Source organism: Mytilus edulis, chromosome 13, assembly GCF_963676685.1.
Source record: "Mytilus edulis chromosome 13, xbMytEdul2.2, whole genome shotgun sequence".
NCBI lineage: Eukaryota > Metazoa > Mollusca > Bivalvia > Mytilida > Mytilidae > Mytilus > Mytilus edulis.
The window spans coordinates 32,353,157-32,372,356 of NC_092356.1; the positions used below are offsets into that span (position 1 = coordinate 32,353,157).

General features: G+C 32.1%; 1 protein-coding gene across 1 annotated transcript in view; it reads left to right on the plus strand.

Annotated features, from left to right (window-relative positions):
- The window catches only part of LOC139499993 (serine/threonine-protein kinase mTOR-like), a 427,410-nt gene that overhangs the window by 378,054 nt on the left and 30,156 nt on the right, over positions 1–19,200 (plus strand). The window lies entirely within an intron of this gene.

Consider the following 19,200-nt stretch of genomic DNA (forward strand, 5'->3'; position numbering starts at 1 on the left):
CGTTCGTTCGTTCGTCCGTCCGTTCGTTAGTTTGTCCGTCCATTCGTCTGTCCGTTTCAGGTTAAAGTTTTTGGTCAATGTCGTTTTTTAATGAAGTTGAAGTCCAATCAACTTGAAACATTGAAAATGATAGTGCGAATGGGGCATTCGTGTACTATGGACACTTTTTTGTTAGACCCTGGAGTTGACATCACTCAGGAAATATTTAAGAATACGGGTCAATCGCCAAACAATATCAAGCCCTACTAAGGAAAATGTGATGGTGGCTTTATGTCGATCTGCTGTCATGATACAAGATCAATTGCTATAAATCGACAATTAATTTTGCAATTTGAGAGGCAATGAATCGAGCTGAGATAAAGTCATTGAAAACGAAGTAATGTACATTTGTAGAACACTATATATCAGTATGCAGGATTTTTAAATGGAGTGAAGTCGGCGAATGTCTTACCATAAACCAACCCTAAATGAAAAAGATAAGATAACTAAAATATAAATATCGAAAGTGATATATATATATCAAAGTGTAAGATTAATATATTTTAAGAAAAAGTGCAAAAGTGTTTATATGTACTTAAAATCAAAATGTTCATCTGGGCCTTAGATTGCCGTTGAATACAATATCACATACAATTGCAAATTTTACATCTTTTTGTCTCAGAAATTTGTTGCAAATGTCCAGACGAAAGAGACATTCAAGTTGTATTTAACCTTCACATTCTGACCAGACTTGACCATGTTTTAATAATCTGTTCACCCTAGGTTTTGATTTAAATTGGCGGTTGTTTTTTAACATAAAGCCGTAAAATTGACCGTATTTGTACATCAATTATAATGATTTCGAGCCTCATTTGGTTAAACATGTATTTTTTCATATACATGTATTGTTTAATTTGTAAGATTTTCAAAAGAATGATTCCTTGCCAAGATATTATTGTAATAATGGTAATTTATTGTAAAATATTTGAATATAAAAATTTCAATATTTCGAATTAAGCTTAAGATTTCTCAAATAATTATAATAAATTATAAACGCCACCATTTTAAAGGTACAAGTATATATTTTTTTAAATAATATAAACACAAAAGCAATACCGTAACAGTATCATATATTACCGTGTCGTCTTTGAAGTAAAATACTTACCATTTCAGTGCAAATAAATAATGGTTTGACAGCTTAAACACTTTGTACCATTTTCTCAAGTAAATATGACTTGTTCTTTTCTAATGTCCACTTAAACTAATTATCTAATTGAATAATTGAATTCACACTAAATTGTCCTTAAAACACAATATTAGGTCATCTACAACTGCGTGTAAAATTTGAATTAAATTACCATTAGAAACGGTTTATTTCTGTAATGCCTACATCTTTTGATCTGCCGATAGAATACAGGTGAAATATGTTCGCGGTTAAGGAAAAGTGGTCCTCAGGGCGCATTGCATTTGCGCCAATATTTACAAAATACAATCTTTCATTTGCGCCACAAGGTTAATATATTTCATTTGCGCCACAAAAAAAACAAAAAAAAAAACAATTTTTGTAAGGTGTATATAACTGTCTGACAGGTATCATCTATTCTTGACCTTATTTTCATGGTTAAGTTTGTTTCTTAGATACTATAAGCAATAGGTCAACTATAATTAATGCATATATTGATTGTAAGGTGTACATGTCTGTCTGGCATGGTTCATCTGACCTTGTTCTTATTTTCATAGTTCATTGGTCAATGTTTAATTTTCCTGGTTAAGTCTGTTTCTTAGACACTATAAGCAATAGGTCAACTATATTTAGTGTATTGAATGATTGTAAGGTGTACATGTATTTCCCGTTTAGGTTTGTCTGACCTTGACCTCATTTTCTTGGATCATGTTAAGTTTATGTGATACTTGTGGTAAAACTCTAAACTTAGGACTATCAGCATAATGGCAATGGTCAGTAAAGAACGCGAGACATTTCAGCGTGTGCCCTCTTGTTAATTTTGTACCAAAAAACCAGTTTCCATAATATCTATACATTTTTAGTTACTATGACTTGAACTTGGATATGTAACCTTAAATCTTGTATTTTACCATATAATGATCCAATTATGATTGCAATCCCATTATTGTATTTTTTTTTTAGCATGAAAACCACTTTTTGCTTAGATTAAGTCTTTTTTTTTTGTAAGTTACTATGCGGTATGGGGTTTGCTCATCCTTGAAGGTCTTATGGTGACTTATAGTTGCTAATTTATATACTCGTTTTTCCTGTGTGTGTTTGTGTTTAAACTGATAGTCGAATATATTCTATGTTTTTCCCGTCCTATATTTGCATGGTATATTTGCCACTGGAATTATACCAACAACCAAATAACCATGTAAGCAGCCTTCCAATTAATCAATCAATAACTTTAGATCTGGAAATGACGCGAGTTTTCCACATGATAATCTTGTTTAACTAATTGTAGTTCAATTAGTCGAAGTGAAATCATGTACAATTTAATAAAACGATAGCATATTTTAACATTGTAATTAAACCGTGATACTGGTTTCATTTGCGATTATACCACGAATCTCATGTTATGCAGTTTGCTATATACGTGTAATAACACAATACGATTTGTGAGGAATTCGACATTGCAGTCTCTGTGATAATTATGTTATTCTCCTTATCAATCAAACAGTTAGTATAAGAATCGTCGTAGGACATCAAACTGTGATTTATCAGGGTTTTTTCCATGTGAAGTCGGAGTTCGTCAAGGGGAAAATTTATCACCTTTCTTATTTTCTGTATTTCTATCGGACCTTGAGACTTTTTTCCGTGAAAATGGTATATCAGGACTCTAAACCGTATCACAGAAATCTTTAGAACACCTGAATATGTTTTTGTTGTTATTTATTCTATTGTATGCTGATGATACAATAATATTAGCTGAATCAGCAACAGCACTGCAAAAGTGTTTAGATGTATTTGAACAATATTGTAATATTTGGAAACTTTCAGTAAATGTTGAAAAAACTAAAGTGATGGTATTCTCTAAAAGAAAGTACGTTATGATGGATAGTTTTAAACTATATGGTTCAATTATTGAAAGAGTGGAGTCGTACCCCTATCTTAGTTTGCTTTTAAACTAAAATGGGAAATTTGTAATAACGAAAAAGAAGTAAGCAGAACAAGGACAGAAAGCACTTTATGCTCTATATAGAAAGATTATGAATATATATATTCCAGTAGATCTACAGCTTGAGCTATTTGATTCTTTAATTGATCCTATACTTTTATACGGGATCAAAATTTGGGGATATGAAAAATTAGACATATTGGAAACGGTGCACTTGAAATTTTTAAAGAAGGTGCTCTCTGTCCGAAGATCAACGCCAAACTTCGTGGTGTACGGCGAAACAGGTAGATATCCACTAGACATACATGTAAAACTATGTATACTTAATTTTTGGGTAAAACTACTTTCGAATGATTCTAAACTGTCTAGTATTATGTATAAGTTACTGTATGAAATGAATTGTTCAGGAAATATGCAATCAAAATGGTTATCAAATGTGAAATCTATACTGAATGATATAGTATAAAATATTACGTTAAACAAATCTAACAAGACCAATTTGTACAAAATGGCACAGTATCGCTGGAAGTGCCTCGAGAGGGGAACTTTGCTTATCATTTAAAGGGGATTTCTGTCTTGAAGGCTACTAAATAAACAACGCAGAGTACACTTGAGCAAACTGCGATGTTCAAATTTTATAATCCAATTAATCATATGATATATATATGTCACGATATGTGTATTTGTTTGGATCGTTTAAATCATGTGTCAAACAACCGTATGTGACGGTGTGTTTGATGGCTTATATCAAATAATTGACCTGTATATATGTTTATTTCAATTTTTGTTTTGTTATTATACCACTTTTGTCAAGCTGTATATAATGTATATCTGCCTCTTGTAACAGTGTACAGTCAGGATCCTACTTCGTCAAAATTATCTCCCCATTACGCCAGTTCATTTTCACAATCGTAGAAATGGAAGCCATTGTAGGGATGACGCGCTACCAATTTTGCTCTTTGAAACCGATAAATTTATCCACATTGCACCAATACGATCCTTATATGTCAGTTATATTTTAAAAGACAACTGTATCAGCTAGCTAATGAGCATTAGTTAATGATCTTGTCAGCATTGATTCAACTTAAAACTATTGTCTGATCGGTTGTCAGGTGGAATTTTCGAAAAATCATAAACATTTAAACTAGATTTTTTTAGTGGTTGAAGACTATAAACCATAGTTATCACACACAAAAAATTTGAATTTTTCGAAGATATGCATTTTCATCATCCAACTTGTAAGACTGTCGTCAAGTACTTTCAGTAAAAAAATAGCTATTCGAACACACCTTCTCTGTTTTTGTGACTCATTAGATAGGTATTTCACTTGACCCATATCTTTCATCTTTTAGTACTGTTATTTTTTTGTGTTATAAAGTCAACCTGTAGCTTTAATATATAAAAATGATAGAATCTGAAGCGAGACGATGTATGAAATATTCTTACTTTGTACGATACCAAGACAAAATATTCAACTCAAACACGCCCTAACATAAAAAGGTGCACTCGATTTTCTCTTTTCGATACAATTGTTACCTATTTTTTGGAATTTTTTCTTCAGTCACATAATGGAAAGGCAGAAACGAAAATTACTGAACTAATAGATTGATATGTTTTCCGATGTAAATGGTGTTTTTAAAATAAAACACCTCGTTATTGAGAAGAAAATCGCAGTTTTGTTTGTTTCTATTAACTTTTAAAAATTTTGTCAACATAGTAAACAATACAGTAAACATTTATCGCCTTCTCTAACAAAGAGCTTCGATTCTTTTGTTCTATTTCAACCTGGTTTCCTACTGTGTAAACTGTCAGAGTGTACAATCAAATCTTGTTACAAATCTTAATGTAGTGTCAGCAGACTGTAGATTCAATAATTTTTTTTTTCACGGAACCATAATGCTAGATACTAAAAATACGGTGTAAATGTAATATATTTATTATGAATATTACACTAAATAAAATGAAAATGTATTTTCTGTACTAAATATATAAAACATGTTAAATTGTTTGGCCTTGGGAAATCACTCAAATATCTGAAAAATAATTTTGCTCCAGCACTTTGTCAGCAAGCGATTCTTTCGTGGAAAGTACACCAGCTGACAATCCATTCTGTCGTGGAAAGTACACCAGCTGACAAGCCACTACGCTCAACTTGAACAACACAACTGACAAAAGAATGACAAAGCGAAGCTTCATCTGACAGCCCATAAGTAGCAGTGGACCTGCCCCCGCATGACGGTGGGCTACAATGTTTTCAAGTGTTGAGTTGAGGTTGGAGATGTTAAATGAAAAATGCTTGGAAAATGAATGAAAATTATGAATGATAAGTGAAATATTTCAAAAGGTTCACTTGTTGAGTTCTTTCCCTTTTCATTGACATATTGAAGGTAAATCATGAGGTGGGGGAGAATGGAGGTTGTTTTGAGAATAAGTTTTAAAAGTTGTTGTCACAATGAGCAATTACTTAGACTGTGATTCAACTTGTGTTTCACGTAACATATTAATTATAAAACTGGAAGCACGCAACTTTTTCTAACCTATATGTTTTGTGACCTCTTAACCGATATTTAATGTCGAATAACGGATTATGCAGAAAGGGTTAAGAAAAGTCAACAACACCATTTAACAGCTGGGAATAATCAACTCGTCTATAGCTATAAACCATGATTAATTTATGCAATTCTATAATCTACCACTATAACGTCATTAGGTCTTGGAGAGTTGTCTCAATTGCAATCACATTTATATATTTTTTTAGTCAGAGTGCCCTAAGAGAACCACCGATTTACGGTAGAAAACTGACAATCGGTACGAAAGATGAATTTTTGTTTACAAAATATATTTCTTTTTTAAATTATTGTTCATTATAATTATGTGCAGTTTCTTTTAAGGCAAAACAAATGGTTTGTAACAGTTTCCTGTTGCATGCTCCTAAAAAATAAAATTGGAAGGTCAAGGTATTATTCAATTAACCTTTTAAATTAGTCTTATCATGAAGTTCGTTGAACAGTTGTTTAAAGGTCTTTGAGAGTGTGAAACTGTCATAAAACGCTTGCATATCATGTTATCAGTAAAGAAAATTATATATATTGATCATGGTAATTAAGTTAAGTTTCATTTAAGACCAACCAAAGAAAATAGGAGAGTTTTGCATGCTCCAAAAAAAATCATGAAGATCTTTGAACAGTTGTCCAAATAATTTTGAGTGTGGAACTGTTATGAAACGTTTCTATATCAGGTTTATGGGTGTCACATGTGGAGCAGGATCTGTTTACCTTTAATAATTTCCGGAGCACCTGCTATCAACCCCAGTTTTTGTTAGGTTTCGTGTTGCTTAGTCTTTAGTTTTCTATGTTTTTTTTTTCTATGTGTTTTGTGTACTATTGTTTGTTTATTGGTCTTTTTTTCTTGTTTTAGACATGGCGTTGTCTGTTTATTTTCGACATATGAGTTTGAATATCCTTCTATTATCTTTCGCCTCTCTCTCTTATGGTTCCATTTCATCAACTGAACTGTGAGCACACCCGTTATCTTTGGCATGACATAGAGTTTGTCATATCTGCACACTACCGTAACAGTTCGCATTTATATCATAAACGCCTCAAGAATCCCTGATATTGCATGGGAAAAAAATCACAAAACAGGAGAAAGTATACTATGAAAAAATGTACGAAAAATAGATTTAGATAATTTAAAAGTCTGGAAGAGGTTAATGTCAATCTAGAATTTTTCAGAAAATTGGATTATACCAAAACATCCACAATCATATTCATTCATCGGGTGAGTCGAATTAAATTTACGCCAATCCTAAGAAAAACTTTCAATTCAATTACGATTAACAGAAAGAAGATTTCCGATTATGTTATTATGATGATTGTAAGAAAATTTCTATAATGAATAATTCTTTACTAAACCGAACCCTAGGCATTAAACGATTATAAATATCAATGGGAGAAGATGTGTGGTATACGTCAATAAAAGAAATTGAGACTAAACCATTAATCAAACTTTCTTCATTTTAATAAGTTACTATATACACTGCGGAATAATTCCAAGATGTAAGATTAACCTAGATGTGTTACTAGTAAAGTTTTTTTGTTATGCAGAGATTGCAGGAAACAGCCGTGTCTTAACTTGATTTAATATATGTAAAACCTTAATTATCGAGACTTAGGAATAGCAAAATCTCGCTTCATTTATTTTTTATTTGATCAATTTTGTTATGAACAAATATAAATTAAGCCTGCCAGTGAAATGCAGTTCCGCGAGGTTATCACCTTCTTGGTAGCCAATAATTCTCAGTACTAATATGTAAATACGGATATTTTTGTATTGAAATTTGTTGTTTCAAACTTTTTGAAATCCTTTTAAATTCCGGAATGTATTTATTTCTCTTATGCAAAGCCCGCATTTTTGTCCGGTTTGGTCGGCTTCGCATTTGGTCTTTCTGGTTTTATCATCACTCCAACGTTTGGTTTAGGTTTTGGATTTTCAAAGGTTTAAGCCTCGAACATCATGGAAAGTAACATAAATTTGTCATTTCAGAATTTGATAAAAACAAAATTGAGAATGGAAATGGGGAATATGTCAAAGAGACAACAACCCGACCAAAGAGCAGACAACAACCGAAGGCCACCAATGGGTCTTCAACGCAGCGAGAAAATCCCGCACCCGGAGGTGGTCCTCAGCTGGCCCCTTAATAAAATGGTGTACTTGTTCAGTGAAAATGGACGTCACACTAAAATTAAAATAACATACAAGACTAAAAAAAGGCCAGAGGCTCCTAACTTGGAACAGGCGCAAAAATGCGGCGGGGTTAAACATGTTTTGTGAGATCTCAACCCACCCTCTATACCTCTAGCCAATGTAGAATAAAGAAACACATAGCAATACGCACAGTAAAACTCAATTTAAAAGAAGTCCGAGTCCGATGTCAGAAAAGGTAACAAAAGAAACTATGCAAAATGACAATGATACATAAATTAACAAAGGACTACTAGCAGTTACTGACAAGCCAGCTCCAGACTTCAATTAAACTGATTGAAAGATTATGTCTTCATCATATGCATACTGGGTAGTATTTTAAAAGTTTACACAAAAACGTTATGATTGGTTTAATACGTTTTTAACAATGGAAATTCGACCAATGCCGTGACGTTATGCTTATTGTAGGGTACGAGCAATACAATTATAGTCCTTTAGATTCTGAAACGGCCATACATATCTATTGCAGTAAATTTAGTACCTTTAATGTTATAAGAATTTGAGAAAGTTTCGATTAATTTTGAATTGCGGATTGAAATTGGTACCCCAGATAAAGCAATGACAAACTTATTGATCTACTTAGGGAAACCTCCACATTAATTCTGGTATTCTGACAACCACCAACACAGTATGAAAAGGTATAAAATACCCACACATTATAGACAGTCACTGACAACCCAGTAAAGACATAGTATAGTTTTGGACTGACAACTATCAACACAGTATAGACAGTCACTGACAATAGAGTAAAGACATAGTATAGTTTTGGACTGACAACCATCACCACAGTATAGACAGTCACTGACAATCCAGTTAAGACATAGTATAGTTTTGGACTGACAACTATCAACACAGTATAGACAGCCACTGACAATCCAGTAAAGACATAGTATAGTTTTGGACTGACAACCATCACCACAGTATAGACAGTCACTGACAATCCAGTAAAGACATAGTATAGTTTTGGACTGACAACTATCAACACAGTAAAGACAGCCACTGATAATCCAGGAAAGACATACTATAGTTTTGGACTGACAACCATCAATACAGTATAGACAGTCACTGACAACCCAGTAAAGACATAGTATAGTTTTGGACTGACAACTATCAACACATTATAGACAGCCACTGACAACCGAGTGTAAACAGTCTGCCAACTGAAAACACTGTATTGACAGGATATGATAAGAAGTTACACAGTATAGACAGTAATTGAACACCCAGTAAAGACATGGTATAGTTTTGGAATAACAACTATCAACACAGTTTAGACAGCCACTGACAACCCAGTAAAGACATTCTGCCAACTGAAAAAGACTGTATTGATAGGATATGATGACAACCAGTAACATAGTAAAGTCAGGTTAATATGACAACTGGCAATAACATATTGACAGGCACTTACACTTGACAACATCATAAGACAGGGTCTGATAGCTGACAAAAAAACATAATTATTGTCTGATAATCGGTTTACCACATTGAATGCAGATTATTTTGATGGGTAATTTCAAGAATTAAATTTAGTTCTGTGTTTTAACGGCTAGGAAAAAACCGTTCATGAAACCGATCTAAATTAAATGCTGGTTAAAACTGGTTATCACACCTGTTATCGTTTCTTTTCAATTTCTCTTTGCTTAGATTTCGACGTCCGACATTAATGATAGATAATATATTCCTCTAACTATAATGCTGACTTTAATTATTTGTTTGATGAGATGTATTGATTATTGTACTATTGTCATTTAAGGGGGCTCGCGGGTCTAAATGAAATTTTTTATTTAATATAGGATTTCTCTATATTTTTCTATAAATGAACTTTATCTTATACTTAATAGAAAAATGAAATAAAAAAATGGGGTCACCGTTCATTTTCGCTCACAATCTGCCTTCGAAAGGAGCATACATTTTTGTTAATGTCCTTTTTTTCTGTTGAACTAATAGGAGAAATAGCGGCAATATCGAAATAAAAAAAGAACTAAATTACAGAAATCACTAAAATTTTACAGTTATTTAGTCTATGTACAGCTTATTCGAAAACAACAATAAAAAATATAGGTCACCGATGAGTAAAAAAAGATATTTCAATTTTATGCCAAAAAATGGCATTTTTGCACCAAAGGGAGATAATTTGAAGCTTTTTCAATGACATCTAAACACTGTGCGGGACAAATTTGCCATTCCGGTATCGGCAAATCTGACTTTGTCGGTTTACAAGATATCAAAAAAATATTTTGTCCAGTGATAGATTATTGAAAAATTAAAAAAATGCCATATGTCCCAACTTGTCACTGTTGTCACTCTTGTCACTGCAGCTGATTAAAAGTACATTTCCCATGGGAAATTTGATAATTCCCATGGGAATATTAGAATTTCCCATGGGAACATTGAAAGTTCCCATGGGAAAAATTACTTTTCCCATGGGAAGTTTAGAGTTCCCATAGGAACTTTAAAGTTCCCATGGGAACATAAGTAAATTGTTTGTTCCCATGGGAAGTTCTAAATTTCCCAAGGGAAACTTTAAATTTCCCAAGGGAACTTTTCTTCCCAAGGGAACTCCTTTTCTTCCCATGGGAAAATACTTTTCCCATGGGAACAATATTTTTTCCCATGGGAACAATATTTTTTCCCATGGGAACAATATTTTTTCCCATGGGAACAATAATTTTTCCCATGGGAACAATAATTTTTCCCTTGGGAACAATATGTTTTCCCATGTGAACAATAATTGTTCACATGGGAAGTGATATAACTAAAAAGAAAACATAAAAAAAATCCTCTAATTGCATGAGTGAAGCAATTTCACAAAACGGACTAAGTTATTATGGGTACAAGTATTTCTTTGAATCTTAATTGTAGAAATATATAATTGTGTGTTCTACGATTTTTGTCTTGGCATGCTTAATTGAAAGTAAATCACTACGTGTCAAAAATTTAACTACTATAAATTCAGAAATTATTGCTGTTTTTATTATTGTGAAAATAGTGACAGGGTTAAAATCACAATAATATACACTTGCATATTGAAATTTTTTATGAACTAAACAGGATTATTCTAAATTTTGCACACAAAAAAATGATGAAATTGAAAAAAAATCGCACTTACAATTGCTAGCAATAATTTCTGAATTTTCAGTATATAGTTTTGCATATATAGCTTTCACACCATTGCACACAGTGTCTTATGTTTATCCATTTGAATGTTTTTGTGTTTTTGTCATGCAGACATTTAAATGTTGATAGGTCTTGCTCATTGTTGACGGCTGTTCAGTCACTGGCTGAAAATACCTTTATCTCTGGTTTTTAGTTGTCTCATTGGCAATCACATACCATATCCTTACTTAATTTCAACACTTCTTAATTTAAGTTATATACATTTGAGAATATCATTTTCAAAAAGACAAAACATTACAATTGGTATAACAAATAAGGCACTTGTGTTTTAATATTTCATCTTTCACTGAGATAACACCATCAAGTAAAATGTGTAAAACAAAAACAGAAAATTAAACAAACAGCAATAAAATAACTCAAGCAAGTGTCAATAAACCTGCACAAATAACATGAATAACATATCTAAGGTCATAAGCAAGTGACAATAAAACATACAGCAATAATATATCTAAGGTCATAAGCATAAACATGCAGCAATATAATACATTGTATATCTAAGGTCATAAGCAAAAGACAATCAACATACAGCAATAGTATATCTAAGGTCATAAGCATAAACATGCAGCAATAATATATCTAAGGTCATAAGCAAGTGACAATCAACATACAGCAATAATGTATCTAAGGTCATAAGCATTTAAAAAAAACATGCAGCAATAATATATCTAAGGTCATAAGCAAGTGACAATCAACATACAGCAATAATGTATCTAAGGTCAAAAGTATAAACATGCAGCAATAATATATCTAATTTCATAAGCATAAACATACAGCAATAATATATCTAAGGTTCTCTGATATTTGTCCTAAAAATGTTTGGCTCTAGCACCACTGTTGAAAAAGTAATGCCCCTTTTTTCAACAATTTCCTCAGAGGAAAAAGGGTTTTCCTCAAGGGAAAAAGATTTCCCTTAGGGAATTTGCTGCATAATTATTTCCTTTGAGGAAATTCTTTTTCTTTTGAGGAAATTTGCCGCTTCAAATTTTCCTTTAAGGAAATTTCCTCTAAGGAAATCATTGTTCTTCAAATTTCCTCTAAGGAAATTTCTGAACATCAAATTTCCCTTAAGGAAATGTTTTTCCTCTATAAAAATTTCATAACAGTACAAACATTGACAAACAGTATAAATATATTTTCTCCTAGACTGAATTATTGATCATGTTGATACAAAAGATTATATAAAATAAACACTTTTCATGTCAAATTAACTTGTCTTCTGTTTCAGCTGCTGTGTATAATTATTCTACCCCCTACATAACAGTTCAGTGCATAAATAATTCCATTCACAAGACATCTTCCTTCAATTGGTTGAATAAATTTTGGCAACTTGTTCTTCAAACATCTTCTCTGTATATTTGATATGATGGAGAGCCATGTACATAATATTATGTACATAAATGGATAACGCATGTGTTTATTTCGACAACAAACATGACAAAGACACTATTTTTTTTCTGAATTTCTCCATAATCCATCAGTGAATATGTAGGTTGTTACATTTTACACCATTGTGTCCTTGTGCATCTTTGATAGTACTCCATTTTGTTTATAGCAATTTTGTAGAATTTTTTCTATTTCTTTTTCCAGAAAAACACACAATTGAGTTCATTTCACATTAATTAATCCAATTAGCACATTATGTAGAAAAGTATTAACAAATAAGTTCCCTCTTCAGTATAGACTTGCAGGACCTGACGATGATCAAAAAAACCAAGATATCTGACCTATAAATACACAAAATAAAAATAAAAAGTTATAAACATGATAAATGGAGAAAAAAACAGCAATATAAATAGGCTTATTTTATCATGTTTTAATTAAAGTCATAAGAAACCTCAAATTAAAAAAAAATATGTATAATAATTATGTTTTTTTACTTATTTTTAATTGCTTGCTTCCAGGAAGCAATTCGCCGATACATATTTTCCATATACATAGTGACCCGAGCGTAACCCTCCTCGTAAAAATCCGGTGACCACAATATGCAAGGGTCTGTCATTGAAATAAACAAATAGCTGATTATACATGTTAAACACGTGCTCAATACCCATGCTTTTTGTGATTTGTTTACTATAAGGTGGCAATCGGTAAAACTCAGCTTCAAAACACGGCATTTAATGAGCAGCATTATTTGTTAAATCATAACAAACAGAGAGAAAAAAAAATTGACGATTTATATGATATACTTGTGAAAATAATGATAAATCGTGTACAGAGGACTAAGTTTATGATGTATACATGCATTGGTTCAAAAGTTGGACAAACTTTATTTTTCATCACTCACTCGTTTCATATGACTTTAACATTTGAAAAACTTTCATTTGATATTCTTACTTGTCATGCTTTATATGAGTTCTCTTATTTCAGTGCTTTGTGTCCAAGATTTAATATTCGTTGTTTAGTGCCTTGCAGTGATATTTAAAGTTTAGCCACTTGCAAAAGTTGTTATAGAATGTTCATATGCTGTGTTATTTGAACCACTGTCCTATATTATGGTCAGGTAAGAGGTTGAGTGCTCACAGACATGATATTTTTTTATTAATTGTTATTGTTTTTGAACATGTTGAACTAAATTGGATTGTTTAAATCTTTTCATGTTGGGATCTTTATTGGCTGACCTATAAAGGAAGTGTTGTCTCATTATTGAAGGCCAGCCCATCATTGGCCTTTAATTTCTTGCATCCACTTCTTTGAACTCTGGTGGATAAGTCACTCATTTACCATACCACATCTTCTTATTTTTATAAGAGTCATCATTCAAAGGCAATTATTTTTATCATGTTTATTACTGTAATTCAGAAATTATCCAGAGGTTTTTAGTAATGCGATTAATGTGACTGGGTGAGTATCGCAAAAATAAGAAATCATATTTTGATAACAGAAACATATATATATCATGTATATACATGATATATAATTGATGCAGATTTTTTTTGTAATCACAATAAGTTGTCCATTCCCTGAAAAATCACAATAATAAAGGCAAGCAATAATTTCTGAATTTACAGTATATAGAAGTGGTCTTACCATTTAGGCCTTGTTGTATTCTATTTATCTTGTTTTGTCGCTCATTTCTATTGAAACTGTTTATATTTTTCATTATTTTTCTATATTTCTTGTCCTATAAAACATAAAAAGGGTAAAAACTATTATTAAACATCAGTATTTTCTTTATATACAATATTTAATAAGAATGGAATATTTGTGCTATTTCATTTCACAAACTTTTTGTCAGTCATGACTTTCAAAGACTTTCACCCTGGTCAATAGTTTAAAAAACAAACATTCCCATACTTTTTCTTGGTGTTCGTACTAATTTTTCATTGGACAACAAAAACATGATTCAACTATTCTTCTATGATTTGTTTTGCTTGACTACCTTAAACTCTGAAATATTGTTTACACTGTATAATCTGTATGTGTCTCACTCGTCAAAATTTCAAATTAATATATAAATAACCAATAAGAATGCTATGCATGGCTCAGCTTGATACAAACGTACACTTTAAACCCTGAACAGTTGGAGCAAGTATGGACACAACATTCAATTCAAACTTTTCTCCATTGGTTAGAGGTATAGGGGGAGGGGGAGATCTCACAAACATGTTTAACCCCGCCGCATTTTGCGCCTGGCCCAAGTTAGGAGCCTCTGGCCTTTGTAAGTCTTGTTTTATTTTTATTTTAGTTTCTTGTGTACACTTTGGAAATTAGTATGGCGTTCATTATCACTGAACTAGTATATATTTGTTTAGGGGCCAGCTGAAGGACGCTTCCGGGTGCGGGAATTTCTTGCTACATTGAAGACCTGTTGGTGACCTTCTGCTGTTGTTTTTTTATTTGGTCGGATTGTTGTCTCTTTGACAAATTCCCCATTTCCATTCTCAATTTTATGGATACAACTCTGAATTGTAAATTTGGATTGTGATTCAATAGTTGATGCAGCATAGGTTTCTGACATTGAATGAATGTGGTCCAAGTACTTAAAAATTTTAAATTGACAATTAACCTCTAAAATGGTCCAATATTCAAAATCTTAATACATGGTTAGATGCAGCATATCAACATGATCAAAGAACCCAAATAATTCATTATTTGATGAAATCAAATAAAGTTCAATTTTGGACCCTTTAGATCTCAATGTGGACCAATTTGTTAACGGGCCAAAATATCAAAAATCTAAATGAATGGTTAGATTCAGCATATCAAAGAACCCCATATATTCAATTTTTTGGAAATCAAACAAAGTAAAATATTGGACCCCAATTTGGACCAACTTGAAATTTGGGCCCATACTAAAAATCTAAGTAAATATTCAGATTCAGCATATTAACATGATTAAAGAACACCAAGAATTTAAATATTATTAAAATCAAAATAAGTTTAATTTTGGACCCTTTGAACCTTAAGATAGACCAATTTAAACAGGACCAAAAAACTAGGAAGCTTAATACACAGTTAGATTTGGAATATATATATCAAAGAACCCCAATAATTCAATTTTCTATAAAATCAAACAAAGTTTAATATTGGCCCCTTTTGGCCCCTAATTCATGTAATTTCTAAACTCTGGACAAAAACTCTGGTCACAAACCCTGTGTTTGAGTTTCATAGATTTCTGTTAACTTATACTAAAAGTAATTATGCGAAAACCAAGTGTCTTCGGACTACGACGACTACATGATAAAATTAAGAATGGGAATGGGGAATGTGTCAAAGACCCCCCTTTTTTGGACTATCAATGCATTTGAATGGGGACATGTAATTACCCCCCCCCCCCTTTTTGTCCTGGGTTAGGACCCCCCTTTTTAAAATGACTGGATCCGCCCCTGAAGGGTCTATCATTAAGTTTGACAACTTCAGACATACTACTTTACCAAAAAAATTGACACATTTCATCCAATTTAATTCATTCTTTACTTGCTATTTCATCCATAATATTTTAAAGAAAGAAATTTGGAAGGAGTATCATTTTAATTTGCAAGTTATACACTATCCAAACTAGAGACCTAATAGAGTAGATATATACTTGACTAAGGGAGCTACCATTTGATTTTTATGGGGGGGGGGGCTAGGATGAAAAATTTTATCCTGCATTTTTTTTTAGCTGTAATCTCTGTCCTGCCTTTTTATTTTTCACTCTGTTCATTCCTGCCTTTTTTTTTTTTTTAGTTTATCCTGACTTTTTTTACCTAAATTGTCGTCCTGACTTTTTTGCTAGTGTCTCATCCTGCCTTTTTTTTTCTCAAACAGTCAGGGGACTTACTTAAATGAGTGATTTTCTAAATCACTGATTTAAGTAACATTTCCATAAAGGTTGGAAGTTAGAGTTGTCTTTCTTTAATAATCACCTATTTAAGTAGTACAAATTAATCACTAGAAGAAGTGATTTAATTTTATTGTAGCTTTAAATATAGAATACTAATGATCCAGGGACTAATTATGTTTCTAAACTTATCAGAACCAACATCTGTGTTGTCTAGGATGACCAGGTCATTTCAGGTGATGACCTTGTACTGAATCTAGGATAATGACATAAAAATCACTTGTTTAAGTATCAGACCTCAATTTCCTTCCCAAAAATCACTTCTTTAAGTATCATTCTTTTAATTATCCCTACTAATTTCAACACCCCTGAACAGTGAGATTTTTATTGCAACAGTAGAATTTTATTACATAATCTGAAAGATGAAACCTTGAACTTCACAGGAAAAATACTCCCACTGCTGGGAAAAATCTTTGAAGAAAGTATCAGTTCATTATGTAAAGCCATTATTAAAGCATTTTTTCAACTAAAATAGAATTTTCAGCTAAATGATAGCATCAAAGGCAGAAACCTTTCTACTTAAAAGAAGCAAAAAGTTTATTTTTTTTTAATAGTACTAATTAAAAGATATTATTTAAACCAGATGTGTTTAAAATTTGGAAAAAAATACAAAATTTTAATTTGTGACAAAACCACAATTTTGCTACTCGAATAAGTGATTTAAGAGGGTGGTAAAGGGTTAATTTCGTGCAACGTTTTCCGCCTTTTTAATTCACGTGTTTTCGTGTTTTGAAGTTTTATTTCTCGTTTTCTCGTGTTTGGCTCGACGTGCGTGCCTCGTGTTCTCCTTTATTTATTTTCCGTGTTTCGTGTCGGTACTCTTAATTTCTCGTGCTTGTCCTGCATATGATTAAAAGTAAGGCCGGGATGAAATTCAAAGCCCCGCCCGGTGTCATATGGTATTTTGAACCCCCTAAAAAGTGAACCCGGGGTCAAAATACCATGCGGTAAAATGACCCCGGGGTCATTATACCGCATGGTATTTTGACCCCGGGGTCATTTTTCACATATGGTATTTTGAACCCCCCTGCGGTATATTGAACCCCCCTGTTTTTGATAAAAAGTATTGCAGATAATCTAATTTACAATTTATTGGCTATCATTTTTTTTAATTTGTGGTTTTAAGTAGGGGGTTCAATATACCGCAGGGGGGTCAAAATACCATGGCTAAGCAAAATTTTCAAAATATCTTTTTCCAGCATTTTTAACACATACAAACCACTTATTGGAGTATTATAACTATGTTAAGGAGTTAGAATAGCTTGAATTTTTGAAATTGAAGGTCTATAGTAGGGGGTTCAATATACCGCAGGGGGGTCAAAATACCATGGCTAAGTAAAATTTTCAAAATATCTTTTCCAGTATATTAAATACATACAAACTACTTATTGGAGTATTACAACTATGTTAAGGAGTTAGAATAGCTTCAATTTTTGAAATTCAAGGTCTATAGTAGGGGGTTCAATATACCGCAGGGGGGTCAAAATACCATGGCTAAGTAACATTTTCAAAACATCTTTTCCAGAATATTAAATACATACAAACTACTTATTGGAGTATTACAACTATGTTAAGGAGTTAGAATAGCTTGAATTTTGAAATTGAAGGTCTATAGTAGGGGGTTCAATATACCACAGGGGGGTCAACATACCATGGCTAAATAAAATTTTTAAAATATCTTTTCCAGTATATTAAATACATACAAACTACTTACTGGAGTAATATAACTATGTTAAGGATTTAGAATAGCTTGAATTTTTGAAATTCAAGGTCTTTAGTAGGGGGTTCAATATACCGCAGGGGGGTCAAAATACCATGTCTAAGTAAAATTTTCAAAATATCTTTTCCAGTTTATTTAATACATACAAACTACTTATTGGAGTAATATAACTATGTTAAGGAGTTAGAATAGCTTCAATTTTTGAAATTGAAGGTCTATAATAGGGGGTTCAATATACAGCAGGGGGGTCAAAATACCATGGCCAAGTTAAAATTTTACAAATATCTTTTCCAGTATATTAAATACATACAACTACTTATTGGAGTATTACAACTATGTTAAGGAGTTAGAATAGCTTCAATTTTTGAAATTCAAGGTCTATAGTAGGGGGTTCAATATACCGCAGGGGGGTCAAAATACCATGGCTAAGTAAAATTTTCAAAATATCTTTTCCAGTTTATTTAATACATACAAACTACTTATTGAAGTATTATAACTATGTTAAGGAGTTAGAAATAGCTTGAATTTTTGAAATTCAAGGTCTATAGTAGGGGGTTCAATATACCGCAGGGGGATCAAAATACCATGGCTAAGTAAAATTTTCAAATATCTTTTCCAGTATATTAAATACATACAAACTACTTACTGGAGTAATATAACTATGTTAAGGATTTAGAATAGCTTGAATTTTTGAAATTCAAGGTCTTTAGTAGGGGGTTCAATATACCGCAGGGGGGTCAAAATACCATGGCTAAGTAAAATTTTCAAAATATCTTTTCCAGTATATTAAATACATACAAACTACTTATTGGAGTATTACAACTATGTTAAGGAGTTGGAATAGCTTGAATTTTTGAAATTCAAAGTCTATAGTAGGGGGTTCAAGATACCGCAGGGGGGTCAAAATACCATGGCTGAGTAAAATTTTCAAATATCTTTTCCAGTTTATTTAATACATACAAACTACTTATTGAAGTATTATAACTATGTTAAGGAGTTAGAATAGCTTGAATTTTTGAAATTCAAGGTCTATAGTAGGGGGTTCAATATACCGCAGGGGGGTCAAAATACCATGGCCAAGTAAAATTTTCAAAATATCTTTTCCAGTTTAT